This window comes from Chionomys nivalis, chromosome 18, assembly GCF_950005125.1.
Source record: "Chionomys nivalis chromosome 18, mChiNiv1.1, whole genome shotgun sequence".
NCBI lineage: Eukaryota > Metazoa > Chordata > Mammalia > Rodentia > Cricetidae > Chionomys > Chionomys nivalis.
Window position 1 is genome coordinate 602,255 of NC_080103.1, and position 22,256 is coordinate 624,510.

A 22,256-nucleotide genomic window follows, 5' to 3' on the forward strand; every position below is an offset into this window, starting at 1 on the left:
TCAGTACAAGCTTTACTTTGAAAGATAATCACGTTCTTTCGGAAGTTTATTAATTTCACGGATGCTTTAGTCAGAAACGCACATGCGTTTCTATGTAAAGACAAGCACTTGCTTGCTACGTTTGAAAGCACTGTTAGAACAGAGATCAGTGTTGCTTTTCTCAGTACAAGCTTAACTTTGAAAGATAATCGCGTTCTTTCGAAAGTTTATTAATTTACCAAAGCTTTAGTAAAAAACGCACATGCGGTTCTTTCTCAAGACAAGCACTTGTTTGCTACGTGTGAAAGCACTGTTAGAACTGAGATCAGTGTTGCTTTTCTCAGTACAAGCTTTACTTTGAAAGATAATCGCGTTCTTTGGGAAGTTTATTAATTTCACGAAAGCTTTGGTAAGAAACGAACATGCGTTTCTTTGTAAAGACAAGCAGTTGTTTGCTACGTGTGAAAGCACTGTTAGAACTGAGATCAGTGTTGCTTTTCTCAGTATTAGCTTTACTTTGAAAGATAATCGCGTTCTTTCCAAAGTTTATTAATTTCACAAAAGCTTTAGTAAGAAACGCACATGCGTTTCTATGGAAAGACAAGCACTTGCTTGCTACGTTTGAAAGCACTGGTAGAACTGAGATCAGTGTTCCTTTTCTCAGGAGAAGCTTAACTTTGAAAGATAATCGCGTTCTTTCGAAAGATTATTAATTTCACGAAAGCTTTAGTAAGAAACGCACATGCGTTTCTTTTTGAAGACAAGCAGTTGTTTGCTACGTGTGAAAGCACTGTTAGAACTGAGATCAGTGTTGCTTTTCTCAGGAGAAGCTTAACTTTGAAAGATAATCGCGTTCTTTCGAAAGATTATTAATTTCACGAAAGCTTTAGTAAGAAACGCACATGCGTTTTAATTGTCAAGATAAGCAGTTGTTTGCTACGTGTGAAAGCACTGTTAGAACTGAGATCAGTGTTGCTTTTCTCAGTACAAGCTTTACTTTGAAAGATAATCGCGTTCGTTCGAAAGTTTATTATATTCACGAAAGCTTTAGTAAGAAACGCAGCAGTGTGTCTTCGTAAAGACATGCAGTTGTTTGCTACGTGTGAAAGCACTGTTAGAACTGAGATCAGTGTTGCTTTTCTCAGTTCCATCTTAACTTTGAAAGATAATCGCATTCTTTCGAAAGTTTATTAATTTTACGAAAGCTTTAGTAAAAAACACACATGCGGTTCTTTCTCAAGACAAGCACTTGTTTGCTACGTGTGAAAGCACTGTTAGAACTGAGATCAGTGTTGCTTTTCTCAGTACAAGCTTTACTTTGAAAGATAATCGCGTTCTTTGGGAAGTTTATTAATTTCACGAAAGCTTTAGTAAGAAACGCACATGCGTTTCTATGTAAAGACAAGCACTTGCTTGCTACGTTTGCAAGCACTGTTAGAACTGAGATCAGTGTTGCTTTTCTCAGGAGAAGCTTAACTTTGAAAGATAATCGCGTTCTTTCGAAAGATTATTAATTTCACGAAAGCTTTAGTAAGAAACGCACATGCGTTTTAATTGTCAAGACAAGCAGTTGTTTGCTACATGTGAAAGCACTGTTAGAACTGAGATCAGTGTTGCTTTTCACAGAACAAGCTTTACTTTGAAAGATAATCGCGTTCTTTCGGAAGTTTATTAATTTCACGGATGCTTTAGTAAGAAACGCACATGCGTTTCTATGTAAAAACAAGCACTTGCTTGCTACGTTTGAAAGCACTGTTAGAACTGAGATCAGTGTTGCTTTTCTCAGTACAGGCTTAACTTTGAAAGATAATCGCGTTCTTTCGAAAGTTTATTAATTTTACGAATGCTTTAGTAAAAAACGCACATGCGGTTCTTTCTCAAGACAAGCACTTGTTTGCTACGTGTGAAAGCACTGTTAGAACTGAGATCAGTGTTGCTTTTCTCAGGAGAATTTTAACTTTGAAAGATAATCGCGTTCTTTCGAAAGATTATTAATTTTACGAAAGCTTTAGTAAGAAACGCACATGCGTTTCTTTTTGAAGACAAGCAGTTGTTTGCTACGTGTAAAAGCACTGTTAGAACTGACATCAGTGTTGCTTTTCTCAGTACAAGCTTAACTTTGAAAGATAATCGCGTTCTATCGAAAGTTTATTAATTTCACGAAAGCTTTAGTAAGAAACGCACATGCGTTTCTTTGTAAAGACAAGCAGTTGTTTGCTACGTGTGAAAGCACTGTTAGAACAGAGATCAGTGTTGCTTTTCTCACTACAACCTTTACTTTGAAAGATAATCGCGTTCTTTCAAAAGTTTATTAATTTCAGGAAAGCTTTAGTAAGAAACGCACCTGCGTGTCTTCGTAAAGACAAGCACTTGTTTGCTACATGTGAAAGCACTGTTAGAACTAAGATCAGTGATGCTTTTCTCAGTACAAGCTTTACTTTGAAAGATAATCGCGTTCTTTCGGAAGTTTATTAATTTCACGAAAGCTTTAGTAAGAAATGCACATGCGTTTCTTTATCAAGACAAGCAGTTGTTTGCTACGTGTGAAAGCACTGTTAAATCTGAGATCAGTGTTGCTTTCCTAGGTACAAGCTTTACTTTGAAAGATAATCGCGTTCTTTCGGAAGTTTATTAATTTCACGAAAGCTTTAGTAAGAAACGCAGATGCGTTTCTTTGTAAAGACAAGCAGTTGTTTGCTACCTGTGAAAGCACTTTTAGAACTGAGATCAGTGTTGCTTTTCTCAGTATTAGCTTTACTTTGAAAGACAATCGCGTTATTTCGAATGTTTATTAATTTAACGAATGCTTTTTTAAGAAACGCACATGCGTTTCTTTGTGGAGACAAGCAGTTCTTTGCTACGTGTGAAAGCACTGTTAGCACTGAGATCATTGTTGCGTTTCTCAGTACAAGTTTTACTTTGAAGGATAATCGCGTTCTTTCGAAAGTTTATTAATTTTACAAAAGCTTTAGTAAGAAACACACATGCGTTTCTTTGTGAAGACAAGCAGTTGTTTGCTACGTGTGAAAGCACTGTTAGAACTGAGATCAGTGTTGCTTTTCTCAGTACAAGCTTAACTTTGAAAGATAATCGCGTTCTATCGAAAGTTTATTAATTTCAGGAAAGCTTTAGTAAGAAACGCACATGCGTTTCTTTGTAAAGACAAGCAGTTGTTTGCTACGTGTGAAAGCACTGTTAGAACAGAGATCAGTGTTGCTTTTCTCACTACAACCTTTACTTTGAAAGATAATCACGTTCGTTCGAAAGTTTATTTATTTCACGAAAGCTTTAGTAAGAAACGCAGCTGCGTGTCTTCGTAAAGACAAGCACTTGTTTGCTACGTGTGAAATTACTGTTAGAACTGAGATCAGTGTTGCTTTTCTCACTACAAGCTTTACTATAAAAGATAATCGCGTTCTTTCGGAAGTTTATTAATTTCACGAAAGCTTTAGTAAGAAACGCACATGCATTTCTTTGTAAAGACAAGCACTTGTTTGCTACATGTGAAAGCACTGTTAGAACTGAGATCAGTGTTGCTTTTCTCAGAACAAGCTTTACTTTGAAAGATAATCGCGTTCTTTCAAAAGTTTATTAATTTCACGAAAGCTTTAGTAAGAAATGCACATGCGTTTCTTTATCAAGACAAGCAGTTGTTTGCTACGTGTGAAAGCACTATTAAAACTGAGATCAGTGTTGCTTTTCTAGGTACAAGCTTTACTTTGAAAGATAATCGTGTTCTTTCGGAAGTTTATCAATTTCACGAAAGCTTTAGTAAGAAACGCACATGCGTTTCTTTGTAAAGACAAGCACTTGTTTGCTACGTGTGAAAGCACTGTTAGAACTGAGATCAGTGTTGCTTTTCTCAGTACAAGCTTAACTTTGAAAGATAATCGCGTTCTTTCAGAAGTTTATTAATTTCACGAAAGCTTTAGTAAGAAACGCACCTGCGTGTCTTCGTAAAGACAAGCACTTGTTTGCTACGTGTGAAAGCACTGTTAGAACTAAGATCACTGTTGCTTTTCTCAGTACAAGCTTTACTTTGAAAGAAAATCGCGTTCTTTCGGAAGTTTATTAATTTCACGAAAGCTTTAGTAAGAAACGCACATGCGTTTCTATGGAAAAACAAGCAGTTGTTTGCTACGTGTGAAAGCACTGTTAGAACTGAGATCAGTGTTGCTTTTCTCAGTATTAGCTTTACTTTGAAAGATAATCGCGTTCTTTCGAAAGTTTATTAATTTCACAAAAGCTTTAGTAAGAAACGCACATGCGTTTCTATGGAAAGACAAGCACTTACTTGCTACGTTTGAAAGCACTGTTAGAACTGAGATCAGTGTTGCTTTTCTCAGGAGAAGCTTAACTTTGAAAGATAATCGCGTTCTTTCGAAAGATTATTAATTTCACGAAAGCTTTAGTAAGAAACGCACATGCATTTCTTTGTCAAGACAAGCAGTTGTTTGCTACGTGTGAAAGCACTGTTAGAACTGAGATCAGTGTTGCTTTTCTCAGTACAAGCTTTACTTTGAAAGATAATCGCGTTCTTTCGAAAGTTTATTAATTTAACGAATGCTTTGTTAAGAAACGCACATGCGTTTCTTTGTGGAGACAAGCAGTTGTTTGCTACGTGTGAAAGCACTGTTAGCACTGAGATCAGTGTTGCTTTTCTCAGTACAAGCTTAACTTTGAAAGATAATCGCGTTCTATCGAAAGATTATTAATTTCACGAAAGCTTAATAAGAAACGCACATGCGTTTCTTTGTAAAGACAAGCAGTTGTTTGCTACGTGTGAAAGCACTGTTAGAACTGAGATCAGTGTTGCTTTTCTCACTACAAGCTTTACTTTGAAAGATAATCGCGTTCGTTCGAAAGTTTATTAATTTCACGAAAGCTTTAGTAAGAAACGCAGCAGTGTGTCTTCGTAAAGACAAGCAGTTGTTTGCTACGTGTGAAAGCACTGTTAGAACTGAGATCAGTGTTCCTTTTCTCAGTACAAGCTTTACTTTGAAAGATAATCGCGTTCTTTCAAAAGTTTATTAATTTCACGAAAACTTTAGTAAGAAACGCACCTGCATGTCTTCGTAAAGACAAGCACTTGTTTGCTACGTGTGAAAGCACTGTTAGAACTGAGATCAGTGTTGCTTTTCTCACTACAAGCTTAACTTTGAAGGATAATCGCGTTCTTTCGAAAGTTTATTAATTTTACTAAAGCTTTAGTAAAAAACGCACATGCGGTTCTTTCTCAAGACAAGCACTTGTTTGCTACGTGTGAAAGCACTGTTAGAACTGAGATCAGTGTTGCTTTTCTCAGTACAAGCTTTACTTTGAAAGATAATCGCGTTCTTTGGGAAGTTTATTAATTTCACGGATGCTTTAGTAAGAAACGCACATGCGTTTCTATGTAAAGACAAGCACTTGCTTGCTACGTTTGCAAGCACTGTTAGAACTGAGATCAGTGTTGCTTTTCTCAGGAGAAGCTTAACTTTGAAAGATAATCGCGTTCTTTCGAAAGATTATTAATTTCACGAAAGCTTTAGTAAGAAACGCACATGCGTTTTAATTGTCAAGATAAGCAGTTGTTTGCTACGTGTGAAAGCACTGTTAGAACTGAGATCAGTGTTGCTTTTCTCAGTACAAGCTTTACTTTCAAAGATAATCGCGTTCGTTCGAAAGTTTATTAATTTCACGAAAGCTTTAGTAAGAAACGCAGCAGTGTGTCTTCGTAAAGACATGCAGTTGTTTGCTACGTGTGAAAGCACTGTTAGAACTGAGATCAGTGTTGCTTTTCTCAGTTCCATCTTAACTTTGAAAGATAATCGCATTCTTTCGAAAGTTTATTAATTTTACGAAAGCTTTAGTAAAAAACACACATGCGGTTCTTTCTCAAGACAAGCACTTGTTTGCTACGTGTGAAAGCACTGTTAGAACTGAGATCAGTGTTGCTTTTCTCAGTACAAGCTTTACTTTGAAAGATAATCGCGTTCTTTGGGAAGTTTATTAATTTCACGAAAGCTTTAGTAAGAAACGCACATGCGTTTCTATGTAAAGACAAGCACTTGCTTGCTACGTTTGCAAGCACTGTTAGAACTGAGATCAGTGTTGCTTTTCTCAGGAGAAGCTTAACTTTGAAAGATAATCGCGTTCTTTCGAAAGATTATTAATTTCACGAAAGCTTTAGTAAGAAACGCACATGCGTTTTAATTGTCAAGACAAGCAGTTGTTTGCTACATGTGAAAGCACTGTTAGAACTGAGATCAGTGTTGCTTTTCTCAGTACAAGCTTTACTTTGAAAGATAATCGCGTTCTTTCGAAAGTTTATTAATTTAACGAATGCTTTGTTAAGAAACGCACATGCGTTTCTTTGTGGAGACAAGCAGTTGTTTGCTACGTGTGAAAGCACTGTTAGCACTGAGATCAGTGTTGCTTTTCTCAGGAGAAGTTTAACTTTGAAAGATAATCGCGTTCTATCGAAAGATTATTAATTTCACGAAAGCTTAATAAGAAACGCACATGCGTTTCTTTGTAAAGACAAGCAGTTGTTTGCTACGTGTGAAAGCACTGTTAGAACTGAGATCAGTGTTGCTTTTCTCACTACAAGCTTTACTTTGAAAGATAATCGCGTTGGTTCGAAAGTTTATTAATTTCACGAAAGCTTTAGTAAGAAACGCAGCAGTGTGTCTTCGTAAAGACAAGCAGTTGTTTGCTACGTGTGAAAGCACTGTTAGAACTGAGATCAGTGTTCCTTTTCTCAGTACAAGCTTTACTTTGAAAGATAATCGCGTTCTTTCAAAAGTTTATTAATTTCACGAAAACTTTAGTAAGAAACGCACCTGCATGTCTTCGTAAAGACAAGCACTTGTTTGCTACGTGTGAAAGCACTGTTAGAACTGAGATCAGTGTTGCTTTTCTCACTACAAGCTTTATTTTGAAAGATAATCTCGTTCTTTGGGAAGTTTATTAATTTCACGAAAGCTTTAGTACGAAACGCACATGCGTTTCTTTGTGAAGACAAGCAGTTGTTTGCTACATGTGAAAGCACAGTAAGAACTGAGATCAGTTTTGCTTTTCTCAGTACAAGCTTAACTTTGAAAGATAATCGCGTTCTATCGAAAGTTTATTCATTTCACGAAAGCTTTAGTAAGAAACGCACATGCGTTTCTTTGTAAAGACAAGCAGTTGTTTGCTACGTGTGAAAGCACTGTTAGAACAGAGATCAGTGTTGCTTTTCTCACTACAACCTTTACTTTGAAAGATAATCGCGTTCGTTCGAAAGTTTATTTATTTCACGAAAGCTTTAGTAAGAAACGCAGCTGCGTGTCGTCGTAAAGACAAGCACTTGTTTGCTACGCGTGAAATTACTGTTAGAACTGAGATCAGTGTTGCTTTTATCACTACAAGCTTTACTTTAAAAGATAATCGCGTTCTTTCGGATATTTATTAATTTCACGAAAGCTTTAGTAAGAAACGCACATGCGTTTCTTTGTAAAGACAAGCACTTGTTTGCTACGTGTGAAAGCACTGTTAGAACTGAGATCAGTGTTGCTTTTCTCAGAACAAGCTTTACTTTGAAAGATAATCGCGTTCTTTCAAAAGTTTATTAATTTCACGAAAGCTTTAGTAAGAAACGCACCTGCGTGTCTTCGTAAAGACAAGCACTTGTTTGCTACGTGTGAAAGCACTGTTAGAACTAAGATCACTGTTGCTTTTCTCAGTACAAGCTTTACTTTGAAAGAAAATCGCGTTCTTTCGGAAGTTTATTAATTTCACGAAAGCTTTAGTAAGAAACGCACATGCGTTTCTTTGTAAAGACAAGCAGTTGTTTGCTACGTGTGAAAGCACTGTTAGAACTGAGATCAGTGTTGCTTTTCTCAGTACAAGCTTTACTTTGAAAGATAATCGCGTTCTTTCGAAAGTTTATTAATTTAACGAATGCTTTGTTAAGAAACGCACATGCGTTTCTTTGTGGAGACAAGCAGTTGTTTGCTACGTGTGAAAGCACTGTTAGCACTGAGATCAGTGTTGCTTTTCTCAGTACAAGCTTAACTTTGAAAGATAATCGCGTTCTATCGAAAGATTATTAATTTCACGAAAGCTTAATAAGAAACGCACATGCGTTTCTTTGTAAAGACAAGCAGTTGTTTGCTACGTGTGAAAGCACTGTTAGAACTGAGATCAGTGTTGCTTTTCTCACTACAAGCTTTACTTTGAAAGATAATCGCGTTCGTTCGAAAGTTTATTAATTTCACGAAAGCTTTAGTAAGAAACGCAGCAGTGTGTCTTCGTAAAGACAAGCAGTTGTTTGCTACGTGTGAAAGCACTGTTAGAACTGAGATCAGTGTTCCTTTTCTCAGTACAAGCTTTACTTTGAAAGATAATCGCGTTCTTTCAAAAGTTTATTTATTTCACGAAAACTTTAGTAAGAAACGCACCTGCATGTCTTCGTAAAGACAAGCACTTGTTTGCTACGTGTGAAAGCACTGTTAGAACTGAGATCAGTGTTGCTTTTCTCACTACAAGCTTTATTTTGAAAGATAATCGCGTTCTTTGGGAAGTTTATTAATTTCACGAAAGCTTTAGTAAGAAACGCACATGCGTTTCTATGTAAAGACAAGCACTTGCTTGCTATGTTTGAAAGCACTGTTAGAACTGAGATCAGTGTTGCTTTTCTCAGTACAAGCTTAACTTTGAAAGATAATCGCGTTCTTTCGAAAGTTTATTAATTTTACTAAAGCTTTAGTAAAAAACGCACATGCGGTTCTTTCTCAAGACAAGCACTTGTTTGCTACGTGTGAAAGCACTGTTAGAACTGAGATCAGTGTTGCTTTTCTCAGTACAAGCTTTACTTTGAAAGATAATCGCGTTCTTTGGGAAGTTTATTAATTTCACGGATGCTTTAGTAAGAAACGCACATGCGTTTCTATGTAAAGACAAGCACTTGCTTGCTACGTTTGCAAGCACTGTTAGAACTGAGATCAGTGTTGCTTTTCTCAGGAGAAGCTTAACTTTGAAAGATAATCGCGTTCTTTCGAAAGATTATTAATTTCACGAAAGCTTTAGTAAGAAACGCACATGCGTTTTAATTGTCAAGATAAGCAGTTGTTTGCTACGTGTGAAAGCACTGTTAGAACTGAGATCAGTGTTGCTTTTCTCAGTACAAGCTTTACTTTGAGAGATAATCGCGTTCGTTCGAAAGTTTATTATATTCACGAAAGCTTTAGTAAGAAACGCAGCAGTGTGTCTTCGTAAAGACATGCAGTTGTTTGCTACGTGTGAAAGCACTGTTAGAACTGAGATCAGTGTTGCTTTTCTCAGTTCCATCTTAACTTTGAAAGATAATCGCATTCTTTCGAAAGTTTATTAATTTTACGAAAGCTTTAGTAAAAAACACACATGCGGTTCTTTCTCAAGACAAGCACTTGTTTGCTACGTGTGAAAGCACTGTTAGAACTGAGATCAGTGTTGCTTTTCTCAGTACAAGCTTTACTTTGAAAGATAATCGCGTTCTTTGGGAAGTTTATTAATTTCACGAAAGCTTTAGTAGGAAACGCACATGCGTTTCTATGTAAAGACAAGCACTTGCTTGCTACGTTTGCAAGCACTGTTAGAACTGAGATCAGTGTTGCTTTTCTCAGGAGAAGCTTAACTTTGAAAGATAATCGCGTTCTTTCGAAAGATTATTAATTTCACGAAAGCTTTAGTAAGAAACGCACATGCGTTTTAATTGTCAAGACAAGCAGTTGTTTGCTACATGTGAAAGCACTGTTAGAACTGAGATCAGTGTTGCTTTTCTCAGTACAAGCTTTACTTTGAAAGATAATCGCGTTCTTTCGGAAGTTTATTAATTTCACGGATGCTTTAGTAAGAAACGCACATGCGTTTCTATGTAAAAACAAGCACTTGCTTGCTACGTTTGAAAGCACTGTTAGAACTGAGATCAGTGTTGCTTTTCTCAGTACAGGCTTAACTTTGAAAGATAATCGCGTTCTTTCGAAAGTTTATTAATTTAACGAATGCTTTGTTAAGAATCGCACATGCGTTTCTTTGTGGAGACAAGCAGTTGTTTGCTACGTGTGAAAGCACTGTTAGCACTGAGATCAGTGTTGCTTTTCTCAGGAGAAGTTTAACTTTGAAAGATAATCGCGTTCTATCGAAAGATTATTAATTTCACGAAAGCTTAATAAGAAACGCACATGCGTTTCTTTGTAAAGACAAGCAGTTGTTTGCTACGTGTGAAAGCACTGTTAGAACTGAGATCAGTGTTGCTTTTCTCACTACAAGCTTTACTTTGAAAGATAATCGCGTTGGTTCGAAAGTTTATTAATTTCACGAAAGCTTTAGTAAGAAACGCAGCAGTGTGTCTTCGTAAAGACAAGCAGTTGTTTGCTACGTGTGAAAGCACTGTTAGAACTGAGATCAGTGTTCCTTTTCTCAGTACAAGCTTTACTTTGAAAGATAATCGCGTTCTTTCAAAAGTTTATTAATTTCACGAAAACTTTAGTAAGAAACGCACCTGCATGTCTTCGTAAAGACAAGCACTTGTTTGCTACGTGTGAAAGCACTGTTAGAACTGAGATCAGTGTTGCTTTTCTCACTACAAGCTTTATTTTGAAAGATAATCTCGTTCTTTGGGAAGTTTATTAATTTCACGAAAGCTTTAGTAAGAAACGCACATGCGTTTCTATGTAAAGACAAGCACTTGCTTGCTATGTTTGAAAGCACTGTTAGAACTGAGATCAGTGTTGCTTTTCTCAGTACAAGCTTAACTTTGAAAGATAATCGCGTTCTTTCGAAAGTTTATTAATTTACCAAAGCTTTAGTAAAAAACGCACATGCGGTTCTTTCTCAAGACAAGCACTTGTTTGCTACGTGTGAAAGCACTGTTAGAAATGAGATCAGTGTTGCTTTTCTCAGTACAAGCTTTACTTTGACAGATAATCGCGTTCTTTCGGAAGTTTATTAATTTCACGGATGCTTTAGTAAGAAACGCACATGCGTTTCTATGTAAAGACAACCACTTGCTTGCTACGTTTGAAAGCACTGTTAGAACTGAGATCAGTGTTGCTTTTCTCAGTACAAGCTTAACTTTGAAAGATATTCGCGTTCTTTCGAAAGTTTATTAATTTCACGAAAGCATTAGTAAGAAACGCACATGCGTTTCTTTGTCAAGACAAGCAGTTGTTTGCTACTTGTGAAAGCACTGTTAGAACTGAGATCAGCGTTGCTTTTCTAGGTACAAGCTTTACTTTGAAAGATAATCCCGTTCTTTCGAAAGTTTATTAATTTCACAAAAGCATTAGTAAGAAACGCACATGCGTTTCTTTGTCAAGACAAGCAGTTGTTTGCTACGTGTGAAAGCACTGTTAGAACTGTGATCAGTGTTGCTTTTCTCAGTACAAGCTTTACTTTGAAAGATAATCACGTTCTTTCGTAAGATGATTAATTTCACGGATGCTTTCGTTTCTATGTAAAGACAAGCACTTGTTTGCTACGTGTGAAAGCACTGTTAGAACTGAGATCAGTGTTGCTTTTCTCAGTACAAGCTTAACTTTGAAAGATAATCGCTTTCGCTCGAAAGATTATTAATTTCACGAAAGCTTAATAAGAAACGCACATGCGTTTCTTTGTAAAGACAAGCAGTTGTTTGCTACGTGTGAAAGCACTGTTAGAACTGAGATCAGTGTTGCTTTTCTCACTACAAGCTTTACTTTGAAAGATAATCGCGTTCGTTCGAAAGTTTTTTAATTTCACGAAAGCTTTAGTAAGAAACGCAGCAGTGTGTCTTCGTAAAGACAAGCAGTTGTTTGCTACGTGTGAAAGCACTGTTAGAACTGAGATCAGTGTTGCTTTTCTCAGTACAAGCTTTACTTTGAAAGATAATCGCGTTTTTTCGGAAGTTTATTAATTTCACGAAAGCTTTAGTAAGAAACGCACATGCGTTTCTTTGTAAAGACAAGCACTTGTTTGCTATGTGTGAAAGCACTGTTAGAACTGAGATCAGTGTTGCTTTTCTCACTACAAGCTTTACTTTGAAAGATAATCGCGTTCTTTCAAAAGTTTATTAATTTCACGAAAGCTTTAGTAAGAAACGCACCTCCGTGTCTTCGTAAAGACAAGCACTTGTTTGCTACGTGTGAAAGCACTGTTAGAACTGAGATCAGTGTTGCTTTTCTCACTACAAGCTTTACTTTGAAAGATAATCGCGTTCTTTCGAAAGTTTATTAATTTCACAAAAGCTTTAGTAAGAAACGCACATGCGTTTCTATGTAAAGACAAGCACTTGCTTGCTACGTTTGCAAGCACTGTTAGAACTGAGATCAGTGTTGCTTTTCTCAGGAGAAGCTTAACTTTGAAAGATAATCGCGTTCTTTCGAAAGATTATTAATTTCACGAAAGCTTTAGTAAGAAACGCACATTCGTTTTAATTGTCAAGACAAGCAGTAGTTTGCTACGTGTGAAAGCACTGTTAGAACTGACATCAGTGTTGCTTTTCTCAGTACAAGCTTTACTTTGAAAGATAATCGCGATCTTTGGGAAGTTTATTAATTTCAAGAAAGCTTTAGTAAGAAACGCACATGCGTTTCTTTGTAAAGACAAGCAGTTGTTTGCGACGTGTGAAAGCACTGTTAGAACTGAGATCAGTGTTGCTTTTCTCAGTATTAGCTTTACTTTGAAAGATAATCGCGTTCTTTCGAACGTTTATTAATTTCACAAAAGCTTTAGTAAGAAACGCACATGCGTTTCTATGGAAAGACAAGCACTTGCTTGCTACGTTTGAAAGCACTGTTAGAACTGAGATCAGTGTTGCTTTTCTCAGGAGAAGCTTAACTTTGAAAGATAATCGCGTTCTTTCGAAAGATTATTAATTTCACGAAAGCTTTAGTAAGAAACGCACATGCGTTTCTTTGTCAAGACAAGCAGTTGTTTGCTACGTGTGAAAGCACTGTTAGAACTGAGATCAGTGTTGCTTTTCTCAGTACAAGCTTTACTTTGAAAGATAATCGCGTTCTTTCGAAAGTTTATTAATTTAACGAATGCTTTGTTAAGAAACGCACATGCGTTTCTTTGTGGGGACAAGCACTTGTTTGCTACGTGTGAAAGCACTGTTAGAACTGAGATCAGTGTTGCTTTTCTCAGTACAAGCTTAACTTTGAAAGATAATCGCGTTATTTCGAAAGTTTATTAATTTCACGAAAGCTTTAGTAAGAAACGCATATGCGTTTCTTTGTGAAGAAAAGCAGTTTTTTGCTACGTGTGAAAGCACTGTAGAACTGAGATCAGTGTTGCTTTTCTCAGTACAAGCTTTACTTTGAAAGATAATCGCGATCTTTCGGAAGTTTATTAATATCATGAAAGCTTTAATAAGAAACGCACATGCGTTTCTTATTAAAGACAAGCACTTGTTTGCTACGTGTGAAAGCACTGTTAGAACTGAGATCAGTGTTGCTTTTCTCACTACAAGCTTTACTTTGAAAGATAATCGCGTTCTTTGGGAAGTTTATGAATTTCACGAAAGCTTTAGTAAGAAACGCACATGCGTTTCTTTGTAAAGACAAGCAGTTGTTTGCTACGTGTGAAAGCACTGTTAGAACTGAGATCAGTGTTGCTTTTCCCAGTATTAGCTTTACGTTGAAAGATAATCGCGTTCTTTCGAAAGTTTATTAATTTCACAAAATCTTTAGTAAGAAACGCACATGCGTTTCTATGTAAAGACAAGCACTTGCTTGCTACGTTTGCAAGCACTGTTAGAACTGAGATCAGTGTTGCTTTTCTCAGTATTAGCTTTACTTTGAAAGATAATCGCGTTCTTTCCAAAGTTTATTAATTTCACAAAAGCTTTAGTAAGAAACGCACATGCGTTTCTATGGAAAGACAAGCACTTGCTTGCTACGTTTGAAAGCACTGGTAGAACTGAGATCAGTGTTCCTTTTCTCAGGAGAAGCTTAACTTTGAAAGATAATCGCGTTCTTTCGAAAGATTATTAATTTCACGAAAGCTTTAGTAAGAAACGCACATGCGTTTCTTTTTGAAGACAAGCAGTTGTTTGCTACGTGTGAAAGCACTGTTAGAACTGAGATCAGTGTTGCTTTTCTCAGTACAAGCTTTACTTTGACAGATAATCGCGTTCTTTTGAACGTTTATTAATTTAACGAATGCTTTGTTAAGAAACGCACATGCATTTCTTTGTGGGGACAAGCAGTTGTTTGCTACGTGTGAAAGCTCTGTTAGCACTGAGATCAGTGTTGCTTTTCTCAGTACAAGTTTTACTTTGAAAGATAATCGCGTTCTTTCGAAAGATTATTAATTTCACGAAAGCTTTAGCAAGAAACGCACATGCGTTTTAATTGTCAAGACAAGCACTTGTTTGCTACGTGTGAAAGCACTGTTAGAACTGAGATCAGTGTTGCTTTTCTCAGTACAAGCTTTACTTTGAAAGATAATCACGTTCTTTCGGAAGTTTATTAATTTCACGGATGCTTTAGTCAGAAACGCACATGCGTTTCTATGTAAAGACAAGCACTTGCTTGCTACGTTTGAAAGCACTGTTAGAACAGAGATCAGTGTTGCTTTTCTCAGTACAAGCTTAACTTTGAAAGATAATCGCGTTCTTTCGAAAGTTTATTAATTTACCAAAGCTTTAGTAAAAAACGCACATGCGGTTCTTTCTCAAGACAAGCACTTGTTTGCTACGTGTGAAAGCACTGTTAGAACTGAGATCAGTGTTGCTTTTCTCAGTACAAGCTTTACTTTGAAAGATAATCGCGTTCTTTGGGAAGTTTATTAATTTCACGAAAGCTTTGGTAAGAAACGAACATGCGTTTCTTTGTAAAGACAAGCAGTTGTTTGCTACGTGTGAAAGCACTGTTAGAACTGAGATCAGTGTTGCTTTTCTCAGTATTAGCTTTACTTTGAAAGATAATCGCGTTCTTTCCAAAGTTTATTAATTTCACAAAAGCTTTAGTAAGAAACGCACATGCGTTTCTATGGAAAGACAAGCACTTGCTTGCTACGTTTGAAAGCACTGGTAGAACTGAGATCAGTGTTCCTTTTCTCAGGAGAAGCTTAACTTTGAAAGATAATCGCGTTCTTTCGAAAGATTATTAATTTCACGAAAGCTTTAGTAAGAAACGCACATGCGTTTCTTTTTGAAGACAAGCAGTTGTTTGCTACGTGTGAAAGCACTGTTAGAACTGAGATCAGTGTTGCTTTTCTCAGTACAAGCTTTACTTTGACAGATAATCACGTTCTTTTGAACGTTTATTAATTTAACGAATGCTTTGTTAAGAAACGCACATGCATTTCTTTGTGGGGACAAGCAGTTGTTTGCTACGTGTGAAAGCTCTGTTAGCACTGAGATCAGTGTTGCTTTTCTCAGTACAAGTTTTACTTTGAAAGATAATCGCGTTCTTTCGAAAGTTTATTAATTTTACGAAAGCTTTAGTAAGAAACGCACATGCGTTTCTTTGTCAAGACAAGCAGTTGTTTGCTACTTGTGAAAGCACTGTTAGAACTGAGATCAGCGTTGCTTTTCTAGGTACAAGCTTTACTTTGAAAGATAATCCCGTTCTTTCGAAAGTTTATTAATTTCACAAAAGCATTAGTAAGAAACGCACATGCGTTTCTTTGTCAAGACAAGCAGTTGTTTGCTACGTGTGAAAGCACTGTTAGAACTGTGATCAGTGTTGCTTTTCTCAGTACAAGCTTTACTTTGAAATATAATCACGTTCTTTCGGAAGATGATTAATTTCACGGATGCTTTCGTTTCTATGTAAAGAGAAGCACTTGTTTGCTACGTGTGAAAGCACTGTTAGAACTGAGATCAGTGTTGCTTTTCTCAGTACAAGCTTAACTTTGAAAGATAATCGCTTTCGCTCGAAAGATTATTAATTTCACGAAAGCTTAATAAGAAACGCACATGCGTTTCTTTGTAAAGACAAGCAGTTGTTTGCTACGTGTGAAAGCACTGTTAGAACTGAGATCAGTGTTGCTTTTCTCACTACAAGCTTTACTTTGAAAGATAATCGCGTTCGTTCGAAAGTTTTTTAATTTCACGAAAGCTTTAGTAAGAAACGCAGCAGTGTGTCTTCGTAAAGACAAGCAGTTGTTTGCTACGTGTGAAAGCACTGTTAGAACTGAGATCAGTGTTGCTTTTCTCAGTACAAGCTTTACTTTGAAAGATAATCGCGTTTTTTCGGAAGTTTATTAATTTCACGAAAGCTTTAGTAAGAAACGCACATGCGTTTCTTTGTAAAGACAAGCACTTGTTTGCTATGTGTGAAAGCACTGTTAGAACTGAGATCAGTGTTGCTTTTCTCACTACAAGCTTTACTTTGAAAGATAATCGCGTTCTTTCAAAAGTTTATTAATTTCACGAAAGCTTTAGTAAGAAACGCACCTCCGTGTCTTCGTAAAGACAAGCACTTGTTTGCTACGTGTGAAAGCACTGTTAGAACTGAGATCAGTGTTGCTTTTCTCACTACAAGCTTTACTTTGAAAGATAATCGCGTTCTTTGGGAAGTTTATTAATTTCACGAAAGCTTTAGTAAGAAACACACATGCGTTTCTTTGTAAAGACAAGCAGTTGTTTGCTACGTGTGAAAACACTGTTAGAACTGAGATCAGTGTTGCTTTTCTCAGTATTAGCTTTACGTTGAAAGATAATCGCGTTCTTTCGAAAGTTTATTAATTTCACAAAAGCTTTAGTAAGAAACGCACATGCGTTTCTATGTAAAGACAAGCACTTGCTTGCTACGTTTGCAAGCACTGTTAGAACTGAGATCAGTGTTGCTTTTCTCAGGAGAAGCTTAACTTTGAAAGATAATCGCGTTCTTTCGAAAGATTATTAATTTCACGAAAGCTTTAGTAAGAAACGCACATTCGTTTTAATTGTCAAGACAAGCAGTAGTTTGCTACGTGTGAAAGCACTGTTAGAACTGACATCAGTGTTGCTTTTCTCAGTACAAGCTTTACTTTGAAAGATAATGGCGATCTTTGGGAAGTTTATTAATTTCAAGAAAGCTTTAGTAAGAAACGCACATGCGTTTCTTTGTAAAGACAAGCAGTTGTTTGCGACGTGTGAAAGCACTGTTAGAACTGAGATCAGTGTTGCTTTTCTCAGTATTAGCTTTACTTTGAAAGATAATCGCGTTCTTTCGAAAGTTTATTAATTTCACAAAAGCTTTAGTAAGAAACGCACATGCGTTTCTATGGAAAGACAAGCACTTGCTTGCTACGTTTGAAAGCACTGTTAGAACTGAGATCAGTGTTGCTTTTCTCAGGAGAAGCTTAACTTTGAAAGATAATCGCGTTCTTTCGAAAGATTATTAATTTCACGAAAGCTTTAGTAAGAAACGCACATGCGTTTCTTTGTCAAGACAAGCAGTTGTTTGCTACGTGTGAAAGCACTGTTAGAACTGAGATCAGTGTTGCTTTTCTCAGTACAAGCTTTACTTTGAAAGATAATCGCGTTCTTTCGAAAGTTTATTAATTTAACGAATGCTTTGTTAAGAAACGCACATGCGTTTCTTTGTGGGGACAAGCACTTGTTTGCTACGTGTGAAAGCACTGTTAGAACTGAAATCAGTGTTGCTTTTCTCAGTACAAGCTTAACTTTGAAAGATAATCGCGTTATTTCGAAAGTTTATTAATTTCACGAAAGCTTTAGTAAGAAACGCATATGCGTTTCTTTGTGAAGAAAAGCAGTTTTTTGCTACGTGTGAAAGCACTGTAGAACTGAGATCAGTGTTGCTTTTCCCAGTACAAGCTTTACTTTGAAAGATAATCGCGATCTTTCGGAAGTTTATTAATATCATGAAAGCTTTAATAAGAAACGCATGCGTTTCTTATTAAAGACAAGCACTTGTTTGCTACGTGTGAAAGCACTGTTAGAACTGAGATCAGTGTTGCTTTTCTCACTACAAGCTTTACTTTGAAAGATAATCGCGTTCTTTGGGAAGTTTATGAATTTCACGAAAGCTTTAGTAAGAAACGCACATGCGTTTCTTTGTAAAGACAAGCAGTTGTTTGCTACGTGTGAAAGCACTGTTAGAACTGAGATCAGTGTTGCTTTTCTCAGTATTAGCTTTACGTTGAAAGATAATCGCGTTCTTTCGAAAGTTTATTAATTTCACAAAATCTTTAGTAAGAAACGCACATGCGTTTCTATGTAAAGACAAGCACTTGCTTGCTACGTTTGCAAGCACTGTTAGAACTGAGATCAGTGTTGCTTTTCTCAGTATTAGCTTTACTTTGAAAGATAATCGCGTTCTTTCCAAAGTTTATTAATTTCACAAAAGCTTTAGTAAGAAACGCACATGCGTTTCTTTGGAAAGACAAGCACTTGCTTGCTACGTTTGAAAGCACTGGTAGAACTGAGATCAGTGTTCCTTTTCTCAGGAGAAGCTTAACTTTGAAAGATAATCGCGTTCTTTCGAAAGATTATTAATTTCACGAAAGCTTTAGTAAGAAACGCACATGCGTTTCTTTTTGAAGACAAGCAGTTGTTTGCTACGTGTGAAAGCACTGTTAGAACTGAGATCAGTGTTGCTTTTCTCAGTACAAGCTTTACTTTGACAGATAATCGCGTTCTTTTGAACGTTTATTAATTTAACGAATGCTTTGTTAAGAAACGCACATGCATTTCTTTGTGGGGACAAGCAGTTGTTTGCTACGTGTGAAAGCTCTGTTAGCACTGAGATCAGTGTTGCTTTTCTCAGTACAAGTTTTACTTTGAAAGATAATCGCGTTCTTTCGAAAGATTATTAATTTCACGAAAGCTTTAGCAAGAAACGCACATGCGTTTTAATTGTCAAGACAAGCACTTGTTTGCTACGTGTGAAAGCACTGTTAGAACTGAGATCAGTGTTGCTTTTCTCAGTACAAGCTTTACTTTGAAAGATAATCACGTTCTTTCGGAAGTTTATTAATTTCACGGATGCTTTAGTCAGAAACGCACATGCGTTTCTATGTAAAGACAAGCACTTGCTTGCTACGTTTGAAAGCACTGTTAGAACAGAGATCAGTGTTGCTTTTCTCAGTACAAGCTTAACTTTGAAAGATAATCGCGTTCTTTCGAAAGTTTATTAATTTACCAAAGCTTTAGTAAAAAACGCACATGCGGTTCTTTCTCAAGACAAGCACTTGTTTGCTACGTGTGAAAGCACTGTTAGAACTGAGATCAGTGTTGCTTTTCTCAGTACAAGCTTTACTTTGAAAGATAATCGCGTTCTTTGGGAAGTTTATTAATTTCACGAAAGCTTTGGTAAGAAACGAACATGCGTTTCTTTGTAAAGACAAGCAGTTGTTTGCTACGTGTGAAAGCACTGTTAGAACTGAGATCAGTGTTGCTTTTCTCAGTATTAGCTTTACTTTGAAAGATAATCGCGTTCTTTCCAAAGTTTATTAATTTCACAAAAGCTTTAGTAAGAAACGCACATGCGTTTCTATGGAAAGACAAGCACTTGCTTGCTACGTTTGAAAGCACTGGTAGAACTGAGATCAGTGTTCCTTTTCTCAGGAGAAGCTTAACTTTGAAAGATAATCGCGTTCTTTCGAAAGATTATTAATTTCACGAAAGCTTTAGTAAGAAACGCACATGCGTTTCTTTTTGAAGACAAGCAGTTGTTTGCTACGTGTGAAAGCACTGTTAGAACTGAGATCAGTGTTGCTTTTCTCAGTACAAGCTTTACTTTGACAGATAATCACGTTCTTTTGAACGTTTATTAATTTAACGAATGCTTTGTTAAGAAACGCACATGCATTTCTTTGTGGGGACAAGCAGTTGTTTGCTACGTGTGAAAGCTCTGTTAGCACTGAGATCAGTGTTGCTTTTCTCAGTACAAGTTTTACTTTGAAAGATAATCGCGTTCTTTCGAAAGTTTATTAATTTTACGAAAGCTTTAGTAAGAAACGCACATGCGTTTCTTTGTCAAGACAAGCAGTTGTTTGCTACTTGTGAAAGCACTGTTAGAACTGAGATCAGCGTTGCTTTTCTAGGTACAAGCTTTACTTTGAAAGATAATCCCGTTCTTTCGAAAGTTTATTAATTTCACAAAAGCATTAGTAAGAAACGCACATGCGTTTCTTTGTCAAGACAAGCAGTTGTTTGCTACGTGTGAAAGCACTGTTAGAACTGTGATCAGTGTTGCTTTTCTCAGTACAAGCTTTACTTTGAAATATAATCACGTTCTTTCGGAAGATGATTAATTTCACGGATGCTTTCGTTTCTATGTAAAGAGAAGCACTTGTTTGCTACGTGTGAAAGCACTGTTAGAACTGAGATCAGTGTTGCTTTTCTCAGTACAAGCTTAACTTTGAAAGATAATCGCTTTCGCTCGAAAGATTATTAATTTCACGAAAGCTTAATAAGAAACGCACATGCGTTTCTTTGTAAAGACAAGCAGTTGTTTGCTACGTGTGAAAGCACTGTTAGAACTGAGATCAGTGTTGCTTTTCTCACTACAAGCTTTACTTTGAAAGATAATCGCGTTCGTTCGAAAGTTTTTTAATTTCACGAAAGCTTTAGTAAGAAACGCAGCAGTGTGTCTTCGTAAAGACAAGCAGTTGTTTGCTACGTGTGAAAGCACTGTTAGAACTGAGATCAGTGTTGCTTTTCTCAGTACAAGCTTTACTTTGAAAGATAATCGCGTTTTTTCGGAAGTTTATTAATTTCACGAAAGCTTTAGTAAGAAACGCACATGCGTTTCTTTGTAAAGACAAGCACTTGTTTGCTATGTGTGAAAGCACTGTTAGAACTGAGATCAGTGTTGCTTTTCTCACTACAAGCTTTACTTTGAAAGATAATCGCGTTCTTTCAAAAGTTTATTAATTTCACGAAAGCTTTAGTAAGAAACGCACCTCCGTGTCTTCGTAAAGACAAGCACTTGTTTGCTACGTGTGAAAGCACTGTTAGAACTGAGATCAGTGTTGCTTTTCTCACTACAAGCTTTACTTTGAAAGATAATCGCGTTCTTTGGGAAGTTTATTAATTTCACGAAAGCTTTAGTAAGAAACACACATGCGTTTCTTTGTAAAGACAAGCAGTTGTTTGCTACGTGTGAAAACACTGTTAGAACTGAGATCAGTGTTGCTTTTCTCAGTATTAGCTTTACGTTGAAAGATAATCGCGTTCTTTCGAAAGTTTATTAATTTCACAAAAGCTTTAGTAAGAAACGCACATGCGTTTCTATGTAAAGACAAGCACTTGCTTGCTACGTTTGCAAGCACTGTTAGAACTGAGATCAGTGTTGCTTTTCTCAGGAGAAGCTTAACTTTGAAAGATAATCGCGTTCTTTCGAAAGATTATTAATTTCACGAAAGCTTTAGTAAGAAACGCACATTCGTTTTAATTGTCAAGACAAGCAGTAGTTTGCTACGTGTGAAAGCACTGTTAGAACTGACATCAGTGTTGCTTTTCTCAGTACAAGCTTTACTTTGAAAGATAATCGCGATCTTTGGGAAGTTTATTAATTTCAAGAAAGCTTTAGTAAGAAACGCACATGCGTTTCTTTGTAAAGACAAGCAGTTGTTTGCGACGTGTGAAAGCACTGTTAGAACTGAGATCAGTGTTGCTTTTCTCAGTATTAGCTTTACTTTGAAAGATAATCGCGTTCTTTCGAAAGTTTATTAATTTCACAAAAGCTTTAGTAAGAAACGCACATGCGTTTCTATGGAAAGACAAGCACTTGCTTGCTACGTTTGAAAGCACTGTTAGAACTGAGATCAGTGTTGCTTTTCTCAGGAGAAGCTTAACTTTGAAAGATAATCGCGTTCTTTCGAAAGATTATTAATTTCACGAAAGCTTTAGTAAGAAACGCACATGCGTTTCTTTGTCAAGACAAGCAGTTGTTTGCTACGTGTGAAAGCACTGTTAGAACTGAGATCAGTGTTGCTTTTCTCAGTACAAGCTTTACTTTGAAAGATAATCGCGTTCTTTCGAAAGTTTATTAATTTAACGAATGCTTTGTTAAGAAACGCACATGCGTTTCTTTGTGGGGACAAGCACTTGTTTGCTACGTGTGAAAGCACTGTTAGAACTGAAATCAGTGTTGCTTTTCTCAGTACAAGCTTAACTTTGAAAGATAATCGCGTTATTTCGAAAGTTTATTAATTTCACGAAAGCTTTAGTAAGAAACGCATATGCGTTTCTTTGTGAAGAAAAGCAGTTTTTTGCTACGTGTGAAAGCACTGTATAACTGAGATCAGTGTTGCTTTTCCCAGTACAAGCTTTACTTTGAAAGATAATCGCGATCTTTCGGAAGTTTATTAATATCATGAAAGCTTTAATA